The following is a 14,062-nucleotide window of genomic DNA, read 5'->3' on the forward strand; positions in this document are numbered from 1 at the left end:
CTGGAGAAAAAAAGACACCTACTTCCTCCATTGTTGCACCTTTATTTTGAAGTTTGTGCTTTAGCCAGAAGGGATCATTTACTGAACAGTATGGTTACCATAGGCTGGGTACTACAATCACTGACATGTGATCTGGAATCTTTACATTGGTCACAGATTAATCACGCATTGCATTTCCTGTGCCAATGTCAAATCAATAGACAATAGACAAAAGAAAATAGGTGCAGGAGTAGGCCATTTGGCCCTTCAAGCCAGCACAGCCATTCAATGTGATCATGGCTGATCATCCACAATCAGTATCCTGTTCTTGCCTTCTCCCATATCCCTTGACTCTGCTATCTTTAAGAGCTCTATCTAACTCTTTCTTGCAAGCATCCAGAGAATTGGCCTCCACTGCCTTCTGAGGCTGAGCATTCCATAGATCCACAACTCTCTGGGTGAAAAAAGTCAAAGCTGAAACTTCTATTCCATGCCTGTAAAAATACTTGACACCAAATTTGTTTCTTACAGAGGATTGTCACAATACGAGGCCTTGTCAAACATTGTCAAAAGGTAGTGTGGCCATTAGCATAGCACTGTTACTGTGCTAGCAACTCGTGTTCAATTCCATTGCTGTCTGTAAGATGCTGTACATTCTCGGTGTGACTGTGTGGGTTCCTCCTGGTGCTCCGCTTTCTTCCCACCTTGCAAGGATGTACAGATCATTAAGTTAATTGGTCACATGGGTTTAATTGTAAGGCATGAGCTCATTGGGCTGAAGGGCCTGTTACCGTAATGTATCTCTAAAATAAAAATAATTATACACATTGAATCTGCCAGCCCCAAGTTTCTTCATACTCAGAACATGATTACTGCCAGTAATAATGTGTAATATTTTATAGCTCTAAAAATGTAATGATTCATTCCAAGGCATTTCATAGATGCACAATCAATCAAAATTTGACATTGAACCACAAGGAAATATTATGGCAAATCATCAAATACTTGAACAGAATTGTATATTTAAAGGAACATTTTAAAGAGAAGTAGAAAAGTGAAAAAGGTTAAGGAATGAATTCCAAAACAAGACCCGAGTTACAGAAGGCATGGTTACCCTGTAGGGCTAGTGAATACTTGAGAGAAAGAGATGAATGATATGATGGAACAACTTGAAAATTTAAATCACGGTATCTGCAGCACAGGTTGACCAGAGCTGACGCAACTTAAGACATGAGCAACTGAGTTTTGGATGTCCCCAGGTTTATGGAGGGCAGAAGATGGAGCCTGCGTGGCAAATGAATAGTTAAGAAGAGAGAAGTGTTGATGAGCTCTTTTCATAATCTTCTGTAACCCCAGTGAAGATACTGCTGCAGGTGGCAAATTCATATTCATCTGTGATGAGCACAAGAAATAGTTAAGTTTTTGTTACCAGAGGAAGTTTTCAATATGTGTTCTAGCACACTTGACGTAATAAAGGTGATTGTTTAGGCATATAAAGTAGCTGTTATCCGTGAAGAAATCAGTGATACAATGTGTATGGAAGTTCATGAGATATATTAAAAGTGGAGTATGTCATGCATGTGGTGTTGACATGTTGTGTGTGAAGTGCCACACGTTTTCTATCAGCGTGTGCATGGAATAGCATCTGGTTGCATATAGCAATATGAACTCTGGAAATTGGATATTATTTTAAACATGCATTGTGCCAATGGTGGACCTATGCCAGGTGCACCTGAAATATCACCTTGCAGTGATCCATCAATTAAACTAATAAAGTTTGCAGACAACATCATTAAGATAGGACTAATCATCAGAGGCTCCCAGTATCAGGTTATTAAAACAAAATCTTCATGCCAACTTAAAAGTTTCTTCCCACAGTCAGTTAATCTGATCAACCATTCTGGTTAGTCCCCCCCCTCCCCCTCTATTTATTACCTCAGTCACTAAACTACACTGCAAACACTTTAAGCCATTTTTACAATGCTACTTACATTGTAAAAACATGCTGGTATTTATGTATATATGCAAATTTTATTCTCTTTATGTACTTCTAACTTTATTGTTATATAATTTATTATTCTGTATAACTGTTGTACGTTGTTTTTGTTGCACCAACACACCACAGCAAATGTGGAACATGTAAATGTGTATGGTGAACAAAGTTGATCTTTGATCGTTAGTGTGTGCACAATGTGTAATAAATCTGTTCTGCCCTTGGATTGGCACATATCCCAGACAAAGCAGTGTGCCGCTATTTGTATCTGTAGATCTTTGCGTTCAGATTAATCTGATCGACTGTACCCACTTCAACACTTTTTGAGACAACTTAAATCTTAAATGCACTTGTTTATTCCAGCGTTTGATTTGATGAGCTGCCTATGCCTCTGCGTACTGGAAGTAAGATAAAACTTATATCAGATCAGCACATTACAACACGTTATAACTGACTGCAATAAAACCGCTTTGGCGTTGGACATGAATGTTATTTCGGTGTCAGGATAACCCATGCGTTTTAAAATGGGCTAAAGTCGATCCTTGCCGTTTCCTTAAACAATGTATATCCTACCTAAAACCAGTACGCATTTTTTTTAAATTGCTTACTCGTTATCATTGAACAAGACATTTAATTTGTATTTTATAGAATCCTCGGAATTTCCTGAACATTTCCTCTCCACTGTTCTGGCTGAACAAAAGAGCCACCCAGTTGTAACCCACTTTCCAGCTCTAGGACTACAGCCCTCAGGGTTGCTACATTTCATCAGTTTATCTAGATGCGTTGTAAATGCAATAAAGGCTTTTGCCTCCGGCGCCTTTAAGGCGTGGAGTTCGAGACCACTCATCGTCCCTGGCAAAAAAAAAATCCCCACAACTCTTCCCATTCTCCACCAATCACTTTCAATTTTTGCACTTTTCGTGGGTTATTGACCTCCATAGTTAAGAAAAGGGGTCTTTCTTTCACCCTCTATTTTATCCCCTCATGGTTTTTGCACACCTCAATCAGACAGCTCTTCCTTCAGAACGGAATGTTTCAGATCTATTTAACCCAGGAGGAAAGGTAGAGGAGGAACAGGTGGATGTTGGAACACACTTCAAAAAAAAACACCACCACGCTGAAAGTGAACGATTTCCCAAGGCTCGCCCGTTTGACAGTGTCCACTGATTGGACTGAGAGCGAAGCTGGTATCAATTTGAATGAGGGATGTGATACTGCTGTTCAGGGCTGCCTCTCATTTGTCTGCATTCACATCACATCCTGTCCCTCGGCAGGAGGGCGCAGCCCAGCTGTCTGTCACACTGTCCTCCCGATGCCTGCAGAATCCCTGTGCAGTAACACTACATCAGAGGCAAGAGCTTGCGAGCGGCTCGATTTCTTATTCCACGAGATTCAAACCAGCCAGACGAAAGCAGCACTGACAGCAAGAGCCCTGTGTGGCAGCAGCTGCTTTTGGTTTAGGGAAGATAAGCCTATTCTCCCCTTTAACAAAATAGATAACAATGTTTCTGGTCTGAACACACACTTCAGCCTGGCCAAACCTTGAAGAAGTGCAGCCACACTGTCTGAAGCTTCTCAAGTCGCCAGAATCTCTCGCGGTCGCAGACTGAGAACTGAAACTGAAGGTTGCTGTGAGGTAGGTGTTGTGCTGTGGAATTCCACTAGTTTGAGTCTGACTATTTTAAGTTGTTGATCGTACAAATCTAGTTGCTATGGACACAGGTATGGTTTGCAAACCCAGCTATTACTGATAAGTTCAACTGTACTTCAGGGCGAAGCAAAGCCGAGTTTACATTCCCGCCACGAGCAGAGCTTTACTTAAGTTGTCGAAAAATGATTTTAAAATCATTTTTGTTTCATATTTATTTATTGCCCTATTCGTCATTACTAGGTCTGTGACTAATAACCCCCACAGACACTGATCATGATGAGTTTAGACTGTGCTCCTGAATGGTCGCTGGCATGGGGAGCTGTCAACCCTTGTTGCAGTCTTTTCCTATCAACGTCGACTGCACATGGCAGAACCTCACTTCACTGAGGCCACGCTGTACTGTTAGTGAACTGACGCGTCCAGATGCTCGATCACAACAGCTTTCTGTTTAGTCGTTGTTTTTTTTATGTAATTGTTTGATGACATTATATTAAGTCACCCTCGCAGCTCCTGCATAAAGTATTTTGTTTCCATTTAAGCCCCACGGTGGCAGGCTAGTTCCTTGAAGCACTTAATTTGCCGAGTTGTTGAATTGCAAATCTTCCCCAAAGCCCCTGCAGACTGATATTCTGTTCAAGGTTTCACTTGTACAGTTGTTATCCTGTGATACGTGATGTATTGCTGAGTTTTTTTTAACACGATTGATCTATATCGAGGTTGCACAGTGAGCGAAAAAAAGCCGAACAATTCACTTGAGTCTGGGGAGTAGTGTCTGTCTCGGTGTCAACTGCGTGTGCCTGGGATAAAAGGTTATCCTGGCGCTTGTACCGGCTGCACCGGCCGAGTCCGTTTGTCACGGGCAGCAATTGCTCAGATCGGACAAACCATAAACCAAGTGAAGCTACGTGAACGGCTTAGTCACGTCCGCCGCTGTGTTGCTCGGAGTTGAGTTTTACACATGCACGATATAAAATAGGGAAGTTGCATATTGCTCATGACAGCACTTGACTGGAGCAAGCTGCTTTGATGCTGTGGAGGCCAGCTTTCATTCATCCAGCATTTCAGATAGACCGGGCAGCTTTTTCTGAAGAAGTGCTATTCTAAACTCTGAAAACCTATTACATTTTTGCCGTAACAACTTTGCCCATATGCTTTGATAAGTCCTGTCCAATGATCAGTTAATTGCAATTCTCTAGATGTACAACACAATTAGAGTGAAAAAAGTATTGACTCTTCTCAGAAGCATTTGTACATTAATTCATTACGATTTCGTTTCCTCAAAAAGACTGGATGGTGAAGATAAATCCCTGGAATGGCATTCTGATTCCAACAGAGAATACTTGTTTAAGTAGGATTTCAAAGAAATATGTATCTACACATTTTACACTGCTACTGGAATTGTTTCAGATCGACAGGTCGAGGTTGTTTCTGCTGCCATGTTACTGAATCTGTGCTGACAACTTCTGAATTTACACCCTCTTCATTTTCCCTTTACGTGTACCGTTGGCCTGGGGCTTACAGCTGAGAGATGAAGGGAGGTCATTTGGGGCCGATTGTCATCCATTCAAACATCCAAGCTGGGAACTGATAGTTCTCATGGTGAACATTTTGAATGATTTATGCGATGACTATTCAAACAAGCGTTAGCCATGTAGCCTTATTGCTTATCAATAACTTCCTTTCTGACTGTAGTGATTCCCAGACAAGTCATTTTCATTTCAGGGAGTAAAAACATGGCCAGACCACTCCAATCCAACCTGACATCATGACAAACATCAAGATTGATGGGTGTGACTCAAATTAATGAACTCTAAACCAAAGTAATATGTGTCAATTGATAGAACTCCTACTTCCGCAGTAGGAAGTTGTGATTTCTAGATACTCCTGAAGTGTGTGTATCCAATCAAAATGGGTTGTTCTCAAACATGTCATCTTAAACTGTGAACCTGTATGCTAGCTCCCTTTTGTTTTCAATTTGATAAAGAAATTGCACCTACATTTGTCACCGCAAATTGTCTCCCGGTCAATAAAGTGCTTTTTCACTGATGAAGGGCTCAGCCTGAAATGTCGACTGTTGACTCTTTGCATGATGTTGCCTGACCTGCTGAGTTTCTTCAGCATTTTGAGTGAGTTACCTGGGTTTCCAGCATCTGCAGAATTGCTTACCTGCATCTTTTTAAACATAATCACTTTTTGTAAAGCATGAAGACTGCAGCAAATATGTACACAGCAAGGTCCCATGGAGAGCAAAGGTAAATGATCACTTGTTTTTAGTGGTATAAAATGATGGATATCTGGCTCTGCAACTTCATCAAACTTGTTCTTAGAACATTACCATAGATTCTTCCTCATCCACCACAAAGGAAACTCAAGATCCTGGTTTAATTCTTAACCTGAGCGCAAGCATTTGTGAAAGTTTAGTACTCTCATCAGAATTACCTTTCCCTCCTGAACCTTCCTGTGTGCTGGGATACAAAGATCACCCTCCATATCCTGCCTTTGCATTGCAACGTGCTCTGGCTTTGAGAAATATTTTTCACATCATATGAAAACAAAATTCTTAAGAAATTTGCTTTTAAAAGTATGTAAAAACAGTAGACCTTTCAACACATTACATCTCTGTTGGACATGCCTTAAGTGACTGATTTACGATTGCCATTGAGTTTTGTAGAGAACTGTGATATAATTTTCCAAGAGGGTGGTATTTTTGTAGATTAATTTAATATTGACAGGGAATAAAAATGGATTTTGACAGTTTGCTATTAATATATGGATTGATATTAGAGGAAATGAAATTTGCCACAACAGGGGACTGCAGATTATCAATATAGAGAATAACATCCAGTTACTAAAAAGCATAAATCTTTGATCATGCTCTGTTTAGAACAGTTTCAGTTTGCTATTTGAAATGTATAGGTTAGTGGTTTATTAAATTGATACTTTGATTATATAGGCACCTATGCTTTCCATTGTGCTTGATGGACCTGGAATAAATCACTACAGTTAGAAATCCAAAATCTATAAAAAATACCATTTTGGAACTACACAGCACCTTAAGTCAGAAGTGAAAATAAAACAGGGGGTTGACAGTTCTGCTGTAGACACTTGTCCTGAACTGGAACATATCAGGACAATGGGGATAAGCTTTTACCCTGACAGGCTGTTGTTGGATATTTTAGTAAAGAGCTGGGAAGCAGGTCAATGGTACAAAATATAGAAGTACACACTGGAAGATGTATATTGTTTACCCTTACTTCCCTGAGAGGGTCTTTGTGAATTGTTACCTTCACATCTTTTGATACAGAGCTTAGCTATATTACAAGGCAGGTGTGGTCAAATATAGACTGGTCGGAACAGTAGGGTTCACTGCCATTAGGATTTCATGATCTCTTTTTGTGATGATAGGTTTTCATTTCCGCATTTCCTTTTGAGCTATGTTTTAATTTTGGAAGTGTCAGATAGCGTAGGCACTTTCACTTCTTCTTGTCAGTGAAGGTGTTTGCATTTGAAAGGCTAGATCAGATCTAGGAAACATGAATGTAAAATATTCACAAATGAACTCACAGTGAAGTTCAGGGAATGCACGCCAAACACTGGAGGAACTCACCATCTATGGGATGTAATAAGTAGTCGACGTTTCCGGCTGGGAACTTTCATCGGAATTTCCATCATCTCAAGATTTCCAACTTTCTTAAGAATTCCTCCATCTGCAGTATCACTTGAGTTTATGAAGCTCAGGGGAGCTTTCTTGACCCACAGAGTATTCAGACTGTGCAGATTTCACGGTAAGATTTCATTGAAGCAAGTAACATAGAGAGTTCAAAGGGAAGCTGGTAAACACATGATTGATAGGTACTAAAAGATGGAGGAAGCACGTTGGATCAAATGTTCTAGCTGTGTTTTAGATACCTTGTAATACTAAACAAATTTCTCAAACTGCTTTGGTGGAATTTGAGGTGAGAAAGGAATTACTAATTCCTGTCTTCGAAATAATTCTATAACATAATCACATTACCCTTTTTGTTCAGTTCCATAAGGAAGATTATTTGCATTTAGATTCTCCTTTGCAGTTCTGATTAATTATAAACTTTCAAGGATGGCAGTTACTTATTTCAGCTGATGTTTAGCTGGATTTTCCCAATTTACATTATTTCCTATAAGAGGGATTTATGATTTGATATTATATCAACTATATATCTGGTATAATATCAGACATATATTTTATGGTGCATCTTATTAATGTTTCTGAACAATCTTTAAGATGATTTTATATAGTTAATAAAAAAAAGAAAAATATGGTTATTAGATGAATTGCTTGGTAAAAAAAAATAAGTTTGGCCAGAATCTTAATTTTTATATTCAAACTTTACGACTTAAGAACCTAAAGGACGGTGTTCATGCTGCAGTGTTGAAGCCTGGCAAACCTCGGTGCTGGTCCAGTGAATGTTTAAAGTTAGTGCGGCTGTTAAAGTGGAGGCCATCCACTGCCTGGAGTTGATGGTCTGGTAAACCAAAGATGTGAGTGAGGTGGATCTTGGATTTGTTCTCATCTCCAATTGGTTGCTGCAAGAGACTGAACCCTGTAGAATCAGCTATCAGCAGACACAATTTATCTTATGAACCTATCAGATGTATTGACTCTTATTATTAATTGCAAACAGTTCGTAATCAGTCTGAATCAGTTTCACTGTAACAAATTAAACAAGCCTCATGGAATAAGGCTGCAGACACCAACAAAGAAAAGGAAAAAAATTATGAATTGCAACAGAATCATGTTCTTAATCAGACTCAAGGTTCAAGTACATTTATTATCATACAGCCCTGAGGTTTACTTGCTCAGAGGAAGCCACAAAGCAAGAAGCCCGGAGGGATCCAGGATTGAAGGATGTCCGTTTAGAACAGAGATGAGGAGAACTTACTTTAGTCAGAGGGTGGTAAATCTGTGGAATTTGTTGGAGACCAAGTTGTTGGGTGCATTTAAGACAGAGATAGATAGGTTCTTGATTAGCCAGGGCATCAAAGGGTTCGGAGAGAAGGCAGGCAAGTGAGGATGACTGGAAGAATTGGATCAGACCATGACTGATGAGCTGACTCAATGAGCTGAATGGCTTACTTCTGCTCCTATATCTTATGGTTTTAGAAACATTCTGAATCTTCTTTGTTAGCTTTTTTTCATTTTGATTCAGATAGTGTTGTGGTTTAGACCATGTTATTTTCTATAAGTTATATGAGAGGTCATTTACCTTTTCATAACACTATAATTTAAAAAATGATGTGAGGTAACTTCTTTGGTTACATGTTCTAAAGTTGTGTACACATATTGAGGCTTGTTGTCATCCTGAAATTTGGTTCCCTTGACATCAATGGGACTAAATATACTGAGATGAGAATGATTAGTGTCCTACATTTGTACACGTTTGTACTTAAGATGGGAAGAAATCAGATGCAACATAGATTTGGTTCAGCGAGAAGGGCTTCTGTTTTCTGAGGTGGAAGCAATTTCTTTCCTTGTGCCAATGTGCACGCAATTCCGCCAAATAACGTTCAACACCTTGGGTCCTTTCCAATGCATTATTTCTGCTGTATGGACATGTTTTTGGGTAATTATCCACTCATAGTGCATAATAAGTCACAAACCACTCCCAGATTCCACAGCGTACAGCGGTTATCACTGGTACACAAGTAATTGATCAAAATCAGGAAACAATTTCAGATCTGGTTATTTATACAGGAGGTAGCGAGTACTCAATTGTTTAGTACAGTATATTCAAGGCTAACATCATGTCCAAGATGTTGCCAAGGTGCAGCAAAATTTTATTGGAACATCAGTGATGGTATTGACTGACAGAGTAAGTACAAAGAGAAGCCTGCAGCTTCACTGCTTCCAACTCCTGCTTCTGTTTTATTGCTCTCTCATATGCTCTTGTGATAAGTACATTTCAGTCTCAAAACTTTAACTGCCTAGAGATGTGCATTTTCATTTTTTTTTTAAATGACATCTCTTTCCAAATCATTGAAACTTCAGATAAATGCCAGTGTCAATGCCTGCTAAAGGGGACACCAAGTCTGCTTTGGGATCTAAAGTTAATTTTGGTATAACCAGCTTAATTTTTATTCCAGAACTAGCTACGACTGTATAGTCTCCTAACAAGACATGAAATCATTCAATTCTAATTAAATGCATAGTACTGGGAGCATTGTCCAAGACTTTAGACTAACACTTACTTCTAACGTTTCCCAATCAATTTATCACTGCTTAGGTCATCATCATCATGTGTCATGTTGTGTGACATGGGCGATCATTGTCTTGCATCGGTACCATGATTATTTTTGGTAAAGTTTTCTACAGAAGTGGTTTGGCCTTCTTCTGGGCAGTCGTATTCAATATTCTTCAGAGATTGTTTGCCTGGTGTCAGTGGTCGCATAATCAGGACTTGGGATGCGCACCACCTGCTCCCATGGCTTCACATGACACAGTGAGGGGGGAGGGGCTACACTTTGCCCAAGGATGACCTGAAGGCAGCAGAGGGAAAGAGCGCCTGACTTCTTCTTTGGTAGAGATGTATCTCTGCCTCTTCACCCAACAGCTTAGGTCCAATGTGTAAAATGGGATGAAAAGGGAAGCAAGAATGCCAGGCTTGCAGAGCTTTTCAATTAGTTAATAGATTCCTCTTTGACAATAATTTGTTTAACAGGAAAAATTAATACTGTCTACCTGAAGCTGAACGAACCTGCAACCTGCAAAACTACTTCATGAGCTTGCATGTTGATTTAATTTCCAGAAATTTGAAAAAAAATACCCCACCCTGTGAAGCATGTAGGATTATCTGCTTTTCAGGAGAGGATCTGGTCTGCTCTTAACCCAGTTGTGTCCTAACCAAATAGTTGCTGTGTGAAATTATTGCTCGTCATAGCATAGATAGACTTTGATGATCTAAAGTTCAAGGTGGGATATCTGGTTTACAACCCAAGTGGGGTTAAAATCAGATTAGTCTGGATTAGTTTGGCAGTCACGAGATTGGAAAATTAAATTCAGTTCGAGAAATGAGGTAATGAATTTGAGAAAGGAAACTAAGGCATGTGAGTAGCCTCTGAAAAGCCTAGAGGAATATGACGTCCACCATAAAGGATCCTCGCCATTTGGGGCAGAGCTTCCTCTCATTATTCCCATCAGGAAGAAGGTACAGGAGCCAGAAGACGCATGCTCAGTGATTAAGGACAGCTTCTTCCTCTCTATCATCAGATTTCTGAATGATCCATGAACACTATGTCATTATTTCTTTTCTGTACACTATTTATTCATTTTGTAATTTATTGTATTTTATGTTTTTGAATAGTACCATTGCCACAAATGAGCACATTTCATTGATAATAAATCTGAGAAAACCTGCAGATTCTGGAAATCCAAGTAACATGCACAAAATGCTGGAGGAACTCAGCAGGCCGGACAGCATCTATGGAAAGGAGTAAACAGACAACTTTTCGGGCCAAGACCCTTCCTCAGTCCTGAAGAAGGGTGTCGGCCCGAAGCGTCAACTATTATTCTTTTCCGTAGATGCTGCCTGGCTTTCTGAGTTCCTCCAGCAGTTTGTGGGTTTGACAAGGAGCTTGACGAGGATGGTTTGGACCAAGGTGCTAGAGTACCAGAGTCTGGAACCGAGACACAGTATCAAGCTGGAATGAAAACTGAGCAAAAATGGAACGCCAAACGATATCTCTACTTTGGCTTACGAATGAGCACTGACCCTCAGTTTAGCTGCTCCTTAGATACTCAATTCTTGGCCCCCAAAACATATCTGCCAATTATTGGGACCGTCCTGAACCCTTAAAGGGGTTACACTGGAGCATCTAAAAACTGGAAGCTGGCATGGGTAAGAGCACCTTGTAACAGGACACTGCTCCGCCCATCCACAGCCGACTCCTGATGGACCTAGCTGGTCAGAGAGATGGTGATGGTAGACATGGATGAGAGCCAGATCGAAGATGTCTCTTTCAGGCACCCAGCACCACTCCTTGGGTCCTAATCCTTCCCAGTCCACGAGGTATTGACGCACACCCCGAACACTATGCGAGTCCAAGATTCTTCTCACTGTGAAGACTTGTTCTCTATTGATGAACCCAGGTGGTAGTGGGGCTGATGGTGATGGGGCTAAGTGTCTGGTGCAGACTGGTTTTAATTTAGAGATGTGGAAGGTGGAATTAATTTGTAGGGTCTTAGTGAGCAGCAAGATGTAAGCACCAGATTTAATTTCCTCAGGACCTTGAAGGGTCCAATGAACTTGGGTGCCAACTTTTTAGACTCCACCCAGGGAGGCAAATCATGAGTGGACAGCCAGACCTGTTGCCCAGGCTTCAAAGCATGTTCCTGTCTTCCCCTTCGGTTCGTCATGTGTTTTCGCCTTCTGGGTGGAGGCCAGGGAAATCTCTCTTGCCCAAATCCATTTTTGCATGTGGTGTTGGATGATCTGTGGAATTCTTTGCCCGATGAAGCAGTGGAGGCTACCTCAATAAATATATTCAAGACAAGGTTGGATAGATTTTTGCGTAGTATGGAAATTAAGGGTCATTGGGAAAAGGCAGGGAGGTGGAGATGAGTCCATGGCCAGATCAGCCATAATCTTATTGAATGGTGGAGCAGGCTTGACAGGCCAGATGGCCTACTCCTGTTCCTATTTCTTATGTTCTTATTATGAGATTTTCGGCCGGAAGGTCCCCAGCCTTGGATTCCTGTTTTGGAAAGCGCGGTGGAGGATAACAAAACTGGCACTTGAACAATGATACCCTGTACGCCAAATGCTGTAACGTGTTGTGGGTGACCTCTATCTACATCAAATGGTTGCACCACTCATCAGGTCTTTCTGAGGCCTGGCATCTTAGGGTGTGTTCTAAATCTTGGTTGGTTCTCCCCATCTGGTTGTTGGACTGGGGGTGAAGCTGAGAGGAAGGACGTTGTTTTCCCAATCAGTGTACCGAACACCCTCCAGTAATGTGATGAGAGTTAGAAACAGAAACATAGAAAACCTACAGCACAATACAGACCCTTCAGCCCACAAAGTTGTGCCGAACACGTCCCTACCTTAGAAATTACTGGCTTGCCTATACCCGTCTATTTTACTAAGCTCCATGTACCTACCTAAAAGCCTCTTAAAAGACTCTATCGTATCTTCCTCCACCACCGTTGCTGGCAGCCCATTCCACACACTCACCAAACTCTGAGTAAAAAACTTACCCCTGACGTCTCCTCTGTACCTACTCCCCAGAACCTTAAACCTGTGTTCTCTTGTGGCAACCATTTCAGCCCTAGGAAAAAACCTCTGACTATCCACACAATCAATGCCTCTCATCATCTTGTACACCTCTATCAGGTCACCTCTCATCCTCCTTCACTCCAAGGAGAAAAGGCCAAGTTCACTCAATCTATTCTCATAAGGCATGCTCCCCAATCCAGGCAACATCCTTGTAAATCTCCTCTGCACCCTTTCTATGGCTTCCACATCCTTCCTGTAGTAAGTTGACCAGAACTGAGCACAGTATGCCAAGTGGGTCTGACCAGGGTCCTATATAGCTGCAACATTACCTCTCGGCTCCTAAATTCAATTCCACGATTGATGAAGGCCAATACACCGTACACCTTCTTAACATCAGAGTCAACCTGCGCAACTGTTTTGAGTGTCCTATGGACTCGGACCCCAAGATCTGTTTGATCCTCCACACTGCCAAGAGTCTTGCCATTAATACTATATTCTGCCATCATTTTTGACCTACCAAAATGAACCACGACACACTTATCTGGGTTGAACTCCATCTGCCACTTCTCAGCCCATTTGTTGACCATGATCCAAGACAATGTCCACCAGGAACCCATGGACCCTGAAGACTTGGTCCAGGACAACATCCTGTTCTTCGCACATCTCACCGCAGATGGTCGCTTCTCTAAGGCGATAAACTTGCATGCTTTTTGAAAACTAATTGGCAATTACCATGACGATGGTCTTCCGCTTTGATAGCGGAAGACCCGTGACAAGGTCCATGGAGACATGAGCCCATGGTTTTTCTGGGACAAGTAAGGGCTGGAGGAGACCTTGAGGTTAGGTTCGGGGCTTCTTTTGTTCCAGGCGCACACCTCGCATGCCTGCACATACTGCCAAACCTCCTTTGTCATTCTAGGTCACCAATGCCTTCTCTTGATGCACTTGAGAGCCCTGGTAATCCCTGGGTGAGCAGTATTTTTCAGTGAATGTCCCCACTGCTGTACTTGGACTGGATGGAATTTGGGATGAGCAGCCAACCCAGAAGACCATTCGTAGGAAACTCTATTTGTGCATGTGCCATATGAACAACAGAGTTGATTCCCCAATGAATTGGTGTTACCACCTTGGCTTGGGGCAAAATGATGGTAGGTTGATCCTCTCATTCCTGTTCTTCAAACTGATGACTAG

The 14,062-nt window shown here is 41.3% G+C and overlaps 1 long non-coding RNA gene across 1 annotated transcript in view; it reads left to right on the top strand.

Moving 5' to 3' along the window:
• The first annotated feature begins 3,238 nt into the window (after nt 1–3,238).
• The window catches only part of LOC132405192 (uncharacterized), a 501,791-nt gene continuing 490,967 nt past the window's right edge, over nt 3,239–14,062 (top strand). The window contains exon 1 of the long non-coding RNA XR_009515786.1: nt 3,239–3,608. This is a non-coding gene — a long non-coding RNA (uncharacterized LOC132405192). The remainder of the gene's footprint in view (nt 3,609–14,062) is intronic.

Source organism: Hypanus sabinus, chromosome 15 (genome assembly GCF_030144855.1).
Source record: "Hypanus sabinus isolate sHypSab1 chromosome 15, sHypSab1.hap1, whole genome shotgun sequence".
NCBI lineage: Eukaryota > Metazoa > Chordata > Chondrichthyes > Myliobatiformes > Dasyatidae > Hypanus > Hypanus sabinus.